Raw genomic sequence first — 16,964 nt, 5'->3', positions numbered from 1 at the left:
GCTAAAGATGGAAAGACACACATCTGGGATGACTTTGAGGTGAGTAAATCATGAGAGAATTATTCTTTTTGCGTGAAATAATCTTCTAATAAATATCGGTCGCCGATACATTGGTGCATCCCTGTTTAGATGGATAAGCAGATATTTGAAAGAAAAGATCAATCACAATTGCAGCATGCAAATACATTTAAGAAAGAAGACCAATCGCAACCCATTATGCAAATATTACAGTGACATAAACGTTGGTGGTATGATTTTAAATAGCGATTGGGAAGGTGGGGATTTTTCCAGTCAATGGGAGATTTTTTTATTTAATCTTAATTTTATTTAAAAGTAAAAGGTAACAAAAACGGATAACACAAATAATCTTATACAAAAAAGAAGTTTGAACGGAGTCTGTACGTTAAGCAATTTGAGCCGAACTGCGAAAAAAAGGAAAAAAAAAAATGTTGGAAGATGCTTGCCCTTGCAAAAGTCACTTGCACAATGGTAGGGTGCTCTAGGTGATAGCTTACTGGTCCAAGCCAACAGCTCACCTCCAAATCATAATACACTAAATGTCCAAAGGTTTGTGGCAAGTTTGTACTTGTTGAACATTCAATTTCAAAACCATAGGGATTAATTCAACTCTTCAACTTCAACTTGCTATAATCTTCCATTCTTCTGGAAAAGCTTTCCACTTAATGTTGGAATGTAGCTGAATGGATTTACTCCCATTCAGACACAAAAGCATCAATGAGGTCAGACGCTGATGTTGGATGATAGATGCTGACTCGCAGTTGCCATGCAATTTATCCCAAAGGTACAGTGAGGTTCAGGTCTGGGCTTTGGGCAGGCCAGTCAAGTTCTACCACATCAGACTCTGTACGTTATTTCTTTATGGACTTCACTTTGTACACAGGGGCATTGTCACGCTGAAACAGAAAATGTTTCTCTTCGAACTGTTACCACAAAGTTGGAAGTATACAATTCTTATTAAGATTTATCTTCACTGGAATTAATGGAACAGCCAAACATGTTCATTAAAAGGTGGTGTCCACAAACTTTTGGCCATATGTTGTATTCTGATACTTAGATATTTCTTTAGTCCCTTCTTCAGTATAAGTAAATTGGTCTTCAATAAGCCAAACAATGTAAGGTATCGTTCATGTCCATGTTAAAAATGGTGCAGGATGAGTTACACAAATGGTTAGAAATTAATGTTGGCTGGGACCAATAACGGCCCCCGTAATTAAACATGTGGGACAAAAAAAGGGCAAGTTCTTAATATTCTATTATAGTAGTCTTAGTTATACATATTATGGCATAACATATAAATGAACATTGATTTAATTCTTAGGGTAAGAGGTCATTCATTCTCTTGGGGCTTTGTATCAGTAAATCGATTAAATGGAAGTGTTTGACATAAATGGATGGGATACATTTTATGTTTTAAAAAGTTTGAAAAATTATGCCCTCATAAAGGTAAAAATGCCCCTGAAAATCAAATCCCCTTAATGTAAATGTACATATTTGACACGCGTTACACACCACAGTTTAGTACTTAAGTATGAGCAATAGTAGTGTTGATGGGTGCCTAAGCAAACAACACTAGTCAAATAAAATAGATTTTTGTGGAATATTAATACAGTCATCAGCTTTGTGAACACTAGTTAAATAGTACTAATAATACTCAATTAGAATGTACTGTATACAAAAGGATTGAATACTTAACACTCCAGCAATGTTTTCTAAGAGGTTTAATGGAAAGAGATCATATCTGCACAAAGATGTTAAATAAGTGTTACTAGAACAAGCTAAATAAAAGGTTAAAAGGAATAGTCCAGGTTCAATACAAGTTAAGCTCAATTGACAGCACTTGTGGTGTAATGTTTATTACCACAAAAATCTAATTTGTCTCGTTCCTCCTTTTCAAAAAAATGTGTGTTCCAGTGAGGCACTTACAATGGAAGTGAATGGGGCCAATTCATAAACGCTAAAATATTGGCTGTTTCAAAAGTATAGCCACAAGACATAAACTACATGATTTTGGTGTGATAAAATTGCTTACTAACCTTTTGTTTAAAGTTATAGCCAATTTTACATTGTTGCCTTGACGACATAACACTGTAAACTTCTAAAACCCTAAAATGACTGTAGAAATGATGATTTAAGCAACTTTACAGCTCAAATAATATGAGATTTAACAGAATAATTAATTTAAGTGCTTTTATATAATTATAAGCTTCACATTTCTGCCTTTAACAGGGTTTCTGCGGGGCATTAAAAGTCATTAAATGGATTTTGCGAAAATTAAGGCCTTAAATAGCATTAAAAAGCATTAAATGTTTTCCCTACAGGCATTACAATTTTCAGATAGTTTTGAAAAAATTATATTACCAATTTATTTTGAATATATCCTTCACAATTAATAACTTTGATTTGCTGTCGCAAAATATGTACATTGGTGTGATAAACATGCGGATCCAGTTTGGTAATTGCCTCCGGCCGGTGCAAAATTGACGTAACGCCGGATGTTTGGACAGCGGCAGGCTGGGACAGGAGTTAGAACAGAGAACTTAAATTTAGTAAAGTTGCAAAGAAATGGGTAAGTGCAAATTCCAGCAAAAGTGGCTAGAAGACAAAGAATGTAGGACATGGTTGCTTACATGGTTGGTTGTCAACATGGAGCCGTTAAATCTCAGTCCGATGGCCACAAATCGGCTGTAAAAGGCAGACAGCAATTAACTATCTCAAGTTACAAACTTGCTTACTGTAAATGTGTCATTTTCACATGGAAAATGTTATAGAATGACTGGAACAAAAAATATTTTTCTATTTTAAAAAGTTTATTTTCATTTGTGTTCTCTGATCTATGACTTTAAATAATGACAGCTGTAACATTCATGCTGCTAGTTATTAATCATGTTAGGAAGAAATAAAACGTGAGAAAAGTTGCACTCAAACTGAGTGGCTAAAACACAATAACTTCAAACAGTACTGCATTCATATATTTCATTTTCCAACAGTCTATTTGGTCTAAATATTTGTCGATGCCTTTTAATGTATGGTTTTCTCATTTATTTCTATTCGCTTTGTTGCCATAAAAAAAAAGTTGTATCCCCTTTTCTCCCCAATTTGGAATGCCCAATTCCCTCTACTTAGTAGGTCCTCGTGGTGGTTCGGTTATTCACCTCAATCCGGGTGTTGGAGGGCAATTCCCAGTTGCCTTCGCTTCTGAGACTGTCTTCTCACGACCACGAGGAGGTTACCCCATGTAACTCTACCCTCCTTAGCAACTGGGCCAATTTGGTTGTTTAGTAGACCTCGAAATTCAAACTTGCGACTCCAGGGGTGGTAGTCAGCGTCAATACTTGCTGAGCTATCCAGGCTCCCGGTTGCATTAATCAATTAGTAACAAAGCATAATCGCCATATCACCTTTGGTTATCCAATTGCCAGTTCTTGATCTCATATTATTAAAATCTCTTTGTGTTTATAAACTGCTGGTCATGTTTCATGTTATATTTAAAGGGCTTTTTCTAATGTGGCAATAAGAGCCATAGATATTTGCAGTGAATAATAGGACAAAACTATCCCTGTTTGCCTTACATTAAAGGTGCTTTAACTGAATGTGTAGCACTGTTTGAGGCTTTAGAGAAATGAATGTAACTTATTGTATTAAATTAACTAATTACTTAGGAGACTCTGAATTTAAATAAGCAGGAGTAACCATTTTGGGTTCTGTAACATGACAATGTACAATTTGAGATTAAACTTTTATTTTTAAAAGGATGATTCTTCCATATGATGTTACTGTTACTGTATACTGTTTACAGTACTGTTCTACATTTACGTTCTATATGATTACAACAACTAGAGTAATTACTAGGTACTAACCCAAACCCATATTAAGAATATATAGTTACCTAATATTACTCAGTACTTTCTTGAGTAAGTACACTGGAAGTATACTGAAAGTACATGTACTGTAAAATAAAGTGCAACCCAAACTTCTTTATGTGAAATGTTTTGATTTGAAAAGTTGTATCTTTCTTTAAAATATATGGCATTTGGTTTCATAGTTTAATCTTTAATGCATTGATGACAAACATCCATCTAATTGTGTGTCGAGTGTCCAACTACTTTTTGGGGCCACTGTACATAGTCAAAAATGAATAAATGGGTAAACTGTGTTACATTTCAGAGTTGAGGACAAACCTGACTTTTAACACAGTCTATTTCCAGTGAAGTTGTTAAACATTAGTTTAGGGGTGAAGTGATAGAGATGTTTGAATCTGAAAAAGAAGACAATGAGCTTTGATACACTCGTTAAAGTCCAGAGAATTGCTACTGATGTGTGAAACAGTTATATGTTTGTGTAAATACAGCTTTTAAGCTTACTTTAGATTAAGCAACACAGCAGTTTATCTTATAAAATGTAGTTTTTAAGGCTTTTTACAAATGTGACTGGATTGTGTCAATGACATTGTTTATCTGGTATTAAGGTGATCTTCGGTGATCAGATCACAAGTGATCAGCGCTTAATACAGTTTGTGTTCTGATCAAAAAAAAAAGAAAGAAAATCAGAGACCATCCAAATCCAGACACAGGTGGTCACTAAAGATGCAATTGAGTGACCAGGTGTAAACAGAGATGTGAAAAAACCTGGAAAACAAGACTTTAGAACACGGATGTCATGTTTAGTTACCATGTTCGTTAATTAAATTCAAATACATAAAAATAATCCCTTAACACTATATTAAGAGCCACTGCTGTCCTGGTTTACAATTCTTATGAACGTATAAATGTCCTTATCAGATTTTAATTGTGCAAGTCTATGAATGCTGACACTCTACGGGTATTCCAGAATAAATGCTGATTACATTTATATACATATTGGAGTCAGTGACTATTAATAAATGGCACGAGAGGCAGCGTGAACAGTCTCCTCGTGGACGTGCATCTGAAAAGTAAAGAGTTATAGTGAAAAGGACATAAATATTGATCTGTTTCTCACCCAAATCGATCATTTCGCTTAGAAGACATTAACCACTGGAGTTGTATGGAATACTATTATTACAACTGTGTTTTTTGGAGCTTTTAAATTTTGCAAATAAAGAGCTGGTTGCACCAATAAGCACATGGGCCATTTGAGCCCACATTCAACTTTGAAGTTAAATCAAATAAAAAATAAACCCTCATTTCTCTTTGCTTTTTTTTTTTAAAGAGTATATTTGTCACTTTAGTGTTATTTTCATTGTAAGCTATTCAGACGAATTAAAATTTGTGCCTTAGTGACCACACAAGAAGCGGCAAAATGTTGGTGTGAAGAACCCCTTTAAATGCACACATATTTAATCTATTTCCAATCATTTAATTATGCATACTTGATGGGAATTTAAGAGATGCCTGGTTTGATCTATGCATGCTATGAAATATAACTCTGAAAATAATTACCAAACAGACCACTAATGCATGTTCCATTCAACTTGGAAAGTGGGAATTTCCAGCTTTTCACCAGGTGCAATGGAATGCCAATTGAAGTCGGACTTCCAACTTGAAAACTTGTGTGGATATCCTCAACTATTCTGTCTTTTAAGACAGAAATCAATGCCGTACCATTTAATCCCACTATGCTCAGTGTACTTCAATGGGACATTTCATGTATTTCATTTTTAAGAACTTTTCGCTGTACTTTTGCCAATAGCTAATTCATCAACATATTTTCTTTGTATTCTGTATTCTTTATCTCTTGTTTTCACATCAAGACAAGTCAAGAGTAATCGAGCACACGCTTCAATCTACGATAAACCAATGGTAAGCAGGACCCGCCCACTTAATTATCATACAAGAGACAGAAATGTAAGAATAAATACATGTGGGAATATTTAAATATGGAAATAAATACATGTGGGAATATTTAAATATGGAAATAAATACAGGTGGGAATATTTAAATATGGAAATAAATGAATGCATAAATAAATAATAATAATAAAAAAAATGAAAGAATTAAAAAGTTTTAAAGAATAAAAATAAAAAGAGAAAATAATATAGGAAAAAAGTCTATAAAAATAAATTCAGTAATAACTTTAATTAAAAATTAATTATATTCGTTTTATCAAGACATGTATTCCTTTATTTATTTTCTTATTATTAATTTATGTATTTATTTATTATTTTTGCAGGTTTGTCCTCCATATAGATATTCTAAACTGAACACTGTTATAGGATCCAGATCAGAAACGTGATGACATGCAACTTTGTTGTCCTCCACTCCCCACTAGGGGGCGGTATTTAATTATATCACTACAGTACATCCCCCTTTCTGAAATTTCTTCTTTACATCAAGTTCAGATATATATGGGAGGATGTAAATGTACAATACTTTTAAAGTTTTCTACAATATCACAAAATCTGTTATCTCCATTACATTACCACCATACCCATTATTACTTAGAATAGAATTACCACATCCACATGAATAGAACAGATTTTTTTTTTCCAAAGAACATTTAAAAAACAATTCTAACCCCTAAAAAGGGTGGGGTAGACTACCCATTCCTTCTACTGCATGTGGGGGTTTATTCTGCCCATTGCAAATCACTCAGTTTTCCCAATAGGACTTGCTAACTATGAACAAAGTCCTTCAGGTACTTATGGGGTTTCCTTTCCCTAGAAGGATGTCTTTTTCTCAGGGGTGATTGTAAGTACTGGAACATTATCTGAACACAAAATATCTGGCCAAACTACAGAAGCCCTGTTTTCTAGAACAGGTGTCTGTCTAAGTCCTGAAGTTTCTGCTGGCGGTGCTACTGGTGTAGACACTAGTTAACTTCGGTTACGATGAAGAATGCCCTTAGGTGAATCCACAAGGTAAGATCTTGGAATTTCCGCTGTTGTAATCACAGTCCCTTTTTCTGTAGTGTCACTGATCCACACAGGCTTCCCTGGATGGAACTGTGGTAAATCATGTGCTCTGTGCCTTTTTATTCAATTGTTTTCCTTGTTTCTCTCTCCTAACCTTTTCAGCTTCTTTCAGACGATTCAAGTCCATCCAGCCTGGGTTCAACATTGACGGTATGACTGGGACTGTCGTGCGAAACGTTCTGCCCATTAGCAGTTCTGCTGGACTAGATCAATAGGCTAATGGTGTTGCCCGATACTCCATAAGAGCAAGGTATGGATCTGCTGCTTTGCTAAGCAAATCCTTACAGTCCTCAATGCCCTTTAAGCTTCACTATTGGCTTGCAGATATCTGGGATTGGACGTAGTGTGAGAGAAACCCCACTCTTTACCAAATTTCCTAAAGTATTCCGCACTGAATTGTGGGCCATTATCTGACATCACCTCAGTAGCAAACATACTTTTGAGATGTGTTACTACACTTGTAGCAGTTGTTGATGACAGTTTTGCTATTTCCACAAACTGGGAAAAATAGTCAATCACCAGCAGATATTGATCCTCTTTCCACTGAAATAGATCTGCTCCAAACTTTGTCCAAGGTCTCACAGGGAATTCAGTGGGAATAAATGTCACTTTGAAGTTTTTTCGATGGCTTGCACAAACATCACATTTCTCCTGGCCATCAAACTGACTGCTTAGCATGCTCTCTACACTTGCCTATACCTTAGTGTTTAGTGTGTACATTTTCCAAGATATCACTCTGCAGAGGTTTTGGAATTACAAGTCGACAGCCTTTTAACAACAGTCCGTTTTCTACGGTTAACTCCCCTGCAAATTGAAAGTACGCCTGCACCATGGCTTCCACTCTATTTTTAGTAGGCCAGCCCTCTAGAGAGTACTTCTTCACCAGCTGTAAAACTGGATAAGCTTCCTGATGTTGCTGAATTTCACAAAGTCTCTTTTCAGTAGCAGGTAAGCTTGTGACAATTGAATTCACATACAGGTTCTTCTCTTCTTCATTTTGCTGCTCGTCTTTCTCTCCTCCTTCTCCAGGTGCTCTGGAGAGGACATCAGCATAGTGTAAGTGAATTTCATGAGCCTTATATGCAGTCTTTGGATATGTGGAGGTAGTTCGTCTAGGTTTTTGGAACTCAGGAGAGGTACCAAGCAAGTTTTCTCTACAGACAATTCCTTGGACTTCAAGGCTTGGTTTGTGCTCTTACTGTTAACTGTGGGACCTTATATAGACAGGTGTGTGCCTTTCCAAATCATGTTCAATCAACTGAATTTACCACAGGTGGACTCCAATCAAGTTGTAGAAACTTCTCAAGGATGATCAGTGGAAACAGGAAGCACCTGAGCTCAATTTTGAGTGTCATAGCAAAGGCTGTGAATACTTATGTACATGTGATTGTTTTGTTTTGTTTTTGTTGTTGTTTTTTTTTTATAAATTTGCAAAGATTTCAAACAAACTTCTTTCATGTTGTCATTATGGGGTACTGTTTGTAGAATTTTGAGGAAAATAATTAATTTAATCAATTTTGGAATAAGGCTGAAACATAACGTGTGGAAAAAGTGAAGCGCTGTGAATACTTTCCGGATGCACTGTATATACACAGTATACTGTATACAGACTGTGATGCCCCTCACTGACCTCTGCCTGCATCATCTTGGTCAAAGGATAAACTAGACTCTCTTAAAATGGAATACAAAGACAATAAATTAATCAGGCTTCCCACTTGGTGTTCAACCAGCCCCATGCTTCAACCGCCCAAAGAGCTCAGTATAGGCCTCTGGATCATCTTGTGGCCCCATCTTCGTGAGCGTGATGTGGGGCGGGGCTAAAGCTGCCGCAGGGTCATGGCTGGAGTACTCCCCTGGGCCATCAAGCTCCGCAATACCTGTCGAGTAGACAAAATTAGACTAAGTAGACTAAGTACTCGTCAGGTACTTGAGGGAAAATTACATGTACATAACTGTATATATAATAACATGTCTGACAAACGTCTTTGGCTGCTGCATTGCGTCTTGTTGTTCCAATATATCATCTATTCATTATAATAGACTTTTATAAAATAATCTGTTGCAAAATGTACAAATGATTGCTTAAGCAAAAAAAAATGCATCTTATTTTGTCATTATGTCAAGATTCGCTGCCCAACTCAATGAAAGAATGTTTACAATGCGCATCTGTCTGTTCTTCCTTCAGGTTACTGTAGTAAGCTTAGTAAGCGGGCACCAGTTTTATAGTGACTGTCTGAACAGTCCATTTTCAAATCGCGGTTGGCTTAACAGGACACACCATAATCAACATGTTTTTAATATGCCTGTTAAGTTGAAGTTCCATTTTGAAGACGCTGTATTCTGTTCCTGACTTGAGTCCACTGCCACATGCCTGGTGTGTATGTGTCTGTGGTGGTGTGGTGGTGGCATAGTGGCTAAAGCACAGGGCTGTTAATCAGAAGGTTGCAGGTTCTAACCCCAAGGCCACCACCATTGTGTCCTTGAGCAAGACACTTAACTCCAGGTTGTTCCGGGGGGATTGTCCCTGTAATAACTGCACTGTAAGTCGCTTTGGATAAAAGCGACTGCCAAATGCATAAATGGAAATGTGTCTGTGTGTGTCTCCCCAAGTGTTTGCTCATGTGGGGAAATTTCACACATTTTATTTCACTCTCTTTTGATGATCATAACGATAGCATTGCAACACTGTTTATCAGTTTGATTGCTATGAGACATCTCTGCCAATCAATGTTCCCCTCAAAATCACAATGTAATCAATCTCAAAATTAAAAATAAGCTCCCTCTAATTGTCACTGAATTTTGAATTAAGTAAGAAGTTACATAATGCATAATCACCATCGTTTTTTATGATCGATCATTTCTGCCATGTCCGAGTACAATGCTCTCTAGATCTTAATTGGGCCTAATTTCAGCAAACAGCTTTGCCAAACCTGCATCTTTTTCTGACCTGAAATGAACTCACTACAGGATTTTGATGGAGAAAATGTGGGCATACTCGCCGGTTTAACAAGAGAAGATTTTGCTTGCATATTTAAATTTACGTCTTCCAATGCACGGTTCATGGCACGAGTTACAGCGCAAGATACAAACACGTCTGGAAAGTTTTGTACACTCTTATCAGACTTAGTTGAGAAATGTGGTCGTTTTGACAACAGGATGCGGTTGGACACCACACGCGTCCTCCAGCCAAATACTTTCCCAAAATAATGTCCACACCTTCCACAGGTAAAGAAGGTCATAGAGCAATCTCAACTTCTTCCTCCACAAGATATGATTCTAATTGCATTTTATGAATGGGCGCAGAAAACCTTTGTAACCCTATCCCTTGGATCAAATCATTACTCCCTGCACTAGACTCGGAAGAGAAAGGTACTTTTGACTCCAAAATAAAGAATTCTGAGAACCCTTGGTTAGCACTGCACTGACCCTCAGCGATATCAGCCATCACAACAGGTGATGGTTTTTCACCAGAAATGCCTGCAGATGTACTTACGTGACTGCATACAGGCCGGGAAACAAGAACTACAGGTCTTGCGGTAGCGAACTTACATTTACCTTTAAGCACTGGATATACTTTCTTCCAATGCCCCTTTTCCAGACATTAGTTACAGGTGGAGTTTGGATCTATTTTTCGACTCTGATCAAACTTTAATAAAGTTGACCTTCCCTCGCCCTCATATTTACGATATTCCCTGCGATTATAGTATTATTATCTTTGTGAGTCAACACGAACTCATCTGCAAGAACTGCTGCTTCGGCTGTTGTTTTGACCTTGCGTTCTTTAACATGTGGCAATTCGGTCAGGAACAATGTTTTTAAATTGTTCCAGCACTATCAGGTAAGCTCTCTAGCCAACTTGATGTGAGTTTGTTTTTCCCCTTTTTTCCAACCCCTAAAATGTCTTAGATGAGCTCATATGCTTTTAAAACAGCATCTATTACGGTCTTATATATACTTTCCTATCTGCTACTGAGAGTGCAATAAAGGCCTCTTGTGTTTTGCAATAAGACTCATCCCATGCTCTATCATCAGCCACATTCTCAAACAAAGTAGAAAACTAATTTAGCTTCTTCAATTCTTTAAAATTAATTCTAAATGCTAGTTTACACTTGTGGAATTCTTACCTTTTCTAATTATAATTGACTTTCTAATTCATGTTCCTGACTGCATTTTCATGAGTTTCTGTTCAAAATTAAAATCCCTTTTCATTGCCCACAACCGTATGTGGGGTTGAGGTGGCTTTTGGTGAGAGCACTTCCTCATCAGACTGCGTATCTAAAGTCATTATTAACCTTTCAACCAGCTTTTCTTTAACCACTTTCCTAAGTTGTTTTAATTTAGTACTTTGTTAAAGACGCCTCAAAATTGTAATGTTCAATAACACTCCACAGCTGATCCTTTGTAAGACAATCAAGTCTTTCCTCAGTAGGCCTGACCAAAAATTCCTCCAACCTATCCATTTTATAATTTCGAAAAATCACAACTCCACATTTCTACTGAGCCAACCAAAATACCTACCAATTGGAATCAGTTGTAAAAGGTCCCAATCAAACAAATTGTTGATCCCCACTTACCCAAATTCCTTTGACTGCGCACAACCAATGGAGCAGTGCAGACAGTGCTATGATTGCTGGGAGAAAATATAAGTTTAGGAGCTGCCCCTTATCTAAACTAATAGACCTATAAACTAAATCTCAACCTTATGCCCGTTTCACACATACTCTGTTTGCAGTGCGTATGCGGTGCATATTTCTTTCCATACCCATGTTATCAAGTTAGAGCTTTTACACTGCAGTCTGTCGATTTGTTGCGGTGCGTATACAGCAGTGCAGCGATCGATTCCGCACCGAGTCTATTTTTGCTGTGCTGCACCGCACTGAATTAAAGTAGCAGCACATTGTTCACATTAAAATAGACATAGATTGACAAGAAACTGTAATAATTTCATCATATACGCATAATTTTAGTTAATGTGTTCTACAGTTACTAAATTACAGGGTCAAGAAAAACAAAAAAATATGATTATAGTCCCAAAAGTTGCAAAATGCCATCATATATGATTTTTTTTACCCTAAAAAAAGACAGAGTGAACCCAAATGCTTCTCATTCTTCTCCTTCTTAGCAACAGATATAGCGCGATAGCTTTTCTTCTGTCAACAACTCGAACTACATGTAAAACAAAGAATCACAATGATTAAAATAAATTTTCATACTGTTTCAATGTCTTAAACAATGTCAAAGTTAACGTTTGGAATTAAAATCAAAATTACTTACACATTTTTGATTTTGTGGCACACAGAAACTGCGGATCAGTAGCGCACTGCAAACGCAGCATGTGTGAAAGCACTATAGCGCGTGCTGCTCCTGTACCGTATACGCACCGCATACGGAGTATGTGTGAAACGGGCGTCAGTCTTCGGTACGCCCACATACAGCTCAACTGCTAATCAGTCTACCCGTGCCCGATGCACCTAAAACAATAAACAAAAATAACAAAGTAAAATAACAAACAGTGTTAATTGCTCTACTGCCTAGCACAGGGTTTTGCATAGCTCTGGTGATCTAAACACACGTAATCTTTCTCTAGTAGGACAATCTCGCACGCACTTAAATAGATCATGTGCAGCAAAAGCTCGACCCTGGACTATGGCGTTCCCATCTCCAGCACCGGGGGAAAAAAATACAACAAAAGAAAAATATTTTCAAAGTTAACAAAATATTAATTAAATTACAATGAAATTATTAAATTGCCAATCGGTAAACAGGCCCACCAAATATTTCAAACTAACACAATATATCTCACGTAGTGTGTTATGAAAATATTCCTAAGGGCATTACTGACCTGATCCCGGCACAAGGAAGAGTAACATGAAGGGGATGCCATACATGGATACAATTTAAACAGAAAATATTATTTATTTTAAAGTCAAAGAAACATAATCAAAATATGTAATAAGAAAAATAAATGAATAGAAAAATAAAGAACAAAAAATCTGGGAAAATCAAATCAAACTACTCAAGGTGCTGGTGAGGGGAGGCCAACACACTGGGGAGAACAGCCTTTTTATGGGCTGCTCATTCCAGCTCTGGCCTCAGGTAATTCAAAACACCTGCTCCTTCAGAAAACCTGGAAGAGACAACACCATCTGTTGGACAAAAATAGCATCAACGCCCAGGGCCATAACAGTAGGCATTGCTCATTACATTCCTATTTCATTAACAGCACAATGCCTTTGTTGCTCTAATACAAAAATAATCAAATCAAAACAAGGAGGTGCTAATTCCTGTTTACAGTTATGCTACATGTTCTGTTTTATTAGAGTCAATATGGCATCTTTCAGTGTAGAGACTTGCAATATCATGGGTTACTGTAACCTTTTAATTAGTAATAGGACTTGAAGCTTCCTAACAATGGGGCTTTATAAGAAACATTTGAAATTACAAGGTATCTTTACTCAAGTTTCTGCATTCTGCTGGTCAACAAAAACTCGCCAAAATTGTTGCTGCATACCCCTCTAACACTGGGTAGTTGTGCCCCTGATACATCCCCTAACCAGCGCAAATGTGCTGTCCTGGTGCCTCAATTAAGCCGTGTTTTCTGCTATCGTCTCAATCTATCTCCTAAGCAGCGCACATGTGCTGTCTAGGTGATGCAACTGCGGCATGTCTTATGACATTGCAAATGTGATTGATAAATAAACCATTTAATCTCACTTCACGTGGCAAAGCATTGTTTATCTTTGCAGGGGTATTGCACAAACAATGCTTTCCCTTATCACAATCCTCTCTCTTATCATAGGGCTCAAACGCAAAATGCTGTTTCCTTGCAAGGGTATGCACAAACAACGTCGCCCTTATTGTAGTGCTAAAATGCAACATTGTTTGTCCTTTTGCAGAGTTTGCAAAAGCAACGTCACCCTTATCGTATGGTTTAATGCAGAATGTTTTTGCGTCTGCAGGGGTTTTGCATAAACAACATAGCCCTTATCATAGGGCTCAGTGCAATCGTTGTTTGTTTTTGCAGGGGTGTTGCATAAACTATGCCTGGCCTTTTTGCAAGGGCTCAATCACAAACAAGGGCTTATTCACAAGCATTGTTTACTCTTCTGCAAAGATATTGCACATACAAAGCTCAACCATTTAGCAGGGGATAATAATAAATTATCATAATCTAGTTACCTTTCTGAAGGGTCTGTCAGCTGGGATAGGCTCCAGCACTACCCGTAACCCTACATAGGACAAGAGGCTATAGAAGATGGATGGATGGAAAACGAATGTACTTTCTAATTATTCATAATTTTTGTATTTATTTTAATGTATTCAAATAAATGTAATCTTATTGCACTACTCTATATTACTGTGAATTAGAACATGCAGAACTCTAGATCTAATAACCTGCAGATAAAATAACAAAAAAAAAGTAAATTTAAATGCTATTTCCATTATTCCAATCGAAATTGGCTCCACAAAAATTAACAACAGCTTTGACTTTTCAATGACTGAGAAGTGACTATGGTAAAAGCGGAGTACTCCACGTCTAGGTGAGCATTAAACAATTTAATGCACTCTGTAAAGGCAACCACCCACCCTTACTTGCATTACATTCCTATATTAATTCATGACCACTTAAATTTAAAACCAAAAGCTTTACATATCAGACACTAACCAGCCTGACATCCTTACACATTAATCAGTGCCTCAGGCTATAGGTCTTACAGTACCTTTCCTCCAAAAGGGCATTATCCAGAACTGAAAGATCCCAAAGTGTGTCTGGACTCTATTCTAGCTTTCAACTGTGTGTGTGAGCTAATAATGTCTGGTTCATCCTTAGCAGCTCCTAGTCCTCTTTTCTGCAATGAACGTTTTTGACTTCTGCAATTTCGCAAATCGGACTAAACAATCCAGTCCCAACATTTCACTGTCAACAGTACTGAACTGATAACTGTCTCCAGCAGACATGTCTGAAATGCAGAGAACTGATGAATGAGCTGCTAATACTACGACTACACATGTACCGAGTGTTTTTCTGAGGGATGCGATATGTATGTTTCTGATGTATTTTACAAAGTAGCAGAACATTTAAAAAATTGTAAGGAGGGGTGCCAATGAGTTTGCATTCAAAGGACAGAACTCCCAAGGAAGGCAAACAGCAACTGTATGATGTTTGAATCTTTCTCGCAAAGATACCATCTCACACCCAACTGAGCAAGAATTGCCTCATTGTTGTCTTTGACATCTGTTCTCTCTCCTGCTTTCCCTCATGTCCCTCTCAGCTCAAAATCACCTAAAAATACAAAAAAATTTTAGGTAACAAATGTTGAATTACTGTATACTGTATGTCTGGCTATTCATGTTTCATATCATTAAAAAGGTCTCAGTATGACTGGTACTGCTCTGTTGCCTCCTTTGAAAATGGGCATGTAAGGGGGGCTCTGTAGCATCTTCCATTTTCACCTACAGTCACCAAAATTGGTGCATATGTACTTCTTGTCAAGCCGAACAACTTTTATACTCACAGTCATTAGCTCTGCACAACAGGAAGTCTGAAAATCACTGAACTTTTAAATACTCCTCCTAGGGGATTCATGTGACTGGCACCAAATTTGTGCAACATCATGCTAAAGACATTGTAGATGCTAAATTACAAACAGATTTCTTATATTTTAAACAATGTCGCCATGGTGAAAAATGGGAAACAGGAAGTGCCTTATATCATCTGTGAACAATGTGTGATTTTTATTTTTTTTTTGTTCAAGGTTTTTTATTATTATTATTATATAAAGTCATGACAAAAGTTTCAAACATTGTACAATAGTAATACAACATAAATGAGGATAGAATAGCAATGTGTGATTTTGATGAACATTCTTCTGTATGTTTGGTAATGGGGGCTGATCACATTGATGTGGCTATTATGGGTCACGGTCATAGTGCTAGCAACTGGTAGCAGGAAGTATGGCACTTTTAACAGACTTTCAAATAGGCCTCTTATAGTTTACATGAATTGCTTAAGAAAAATTTGAATAATGTCAAGACAGTGCTGGATGTAAATTTGTAAAGGGATATTTGAAATCATAAATTATGTTGTCATGACAACATATTAATTGTTATTATTCAATTCTTATTTGGGTGTTTTTGAGGCACTTGGCATGCTTCAAATTTCATGACATTTTCCACACACATCAGAGTCGTCGGCCATTAGGTCTAGGCTAAAGTTCATACATGGGCATGTAGGGGGGCTCTGTATCGCCCTCTTTAAAATGTGTGTGCAAGATGGCCTCTGTAGGAACCGAATTTTCTCCTACAGTCACCAAAATTGGTACATATATAGTTCTCATCAAGCTGGACAACTTTCATAATTATAGTCATTAGGACTGTCCAACAGAAAGTTGGAAAGTTGCGAACAGACGTTGATATTTTGAACAGTGTTGCATTAAATTAATGGTGAAAAAAATGGGAACCAGGAAGTGTATCCTATCTTCTGTGTTCAATGTGTGATTTAAATCAAATTTTAGATGTATGTTTAGTCTTGGGGGATAATCACAGAGATTTGATTATTTAGGGTCACGGTCATAGCGCCACCACCTGGTAGCAGGAAGTGTGGCTCACAACAGACTTTGAAATTTATATTTACCCAAATTGCTTCAAAAGTCTTTAGAATAAAGTAAAATGCCAAATGCATGTGTCCACCTTGCATTGTCTTCCTAAAGTCACCAGGTGGAAATGGACCCATGGTGTTTGGGCCTGTCATCACTGCTTAAAGCTATATTTATCATAAGAATCTCTAACTGAATCTCTAAATGTTCCAGTAATCTATCTGCTAATTTCGTCATGCACTCAGATGAAAAGAAGCTCTTTCGTTTCAGTGTCTGTCTAAGTTAACGACATTTCTTTCTTACAACAACGGGCTTACAACTAAACAGTGTGGAGTAATTGTGTCAGCTGATTCAGAACTTTGTGATTGGTTAAAACATGTTCACTCTGGAAGTTGACATTTTGTTTCTGACTGTTCCAGTACCCTAGGATCGGCCACATTATGCTGACTCACTAATAA

Source organism: Xyrauchen texanus, chromosome 3 (genome assembly GCF_025860055.1).
Source record: "Xyrauchen texanus isolate HMW12.3.18 chromosome 3, RBS_HiC_50CHRs, whole genome shotgun sequence".
In the NCBI taxonomy this organism is placed as follows: Eukaryota; Metazoa; Chordata; class Actinopteri; order Cypriniformes; family Catostomidae; genus Xyrauchen; species Xyrauchen texanus.
This window is presented reverse-complemented; position numbering follows the sequence as displayed.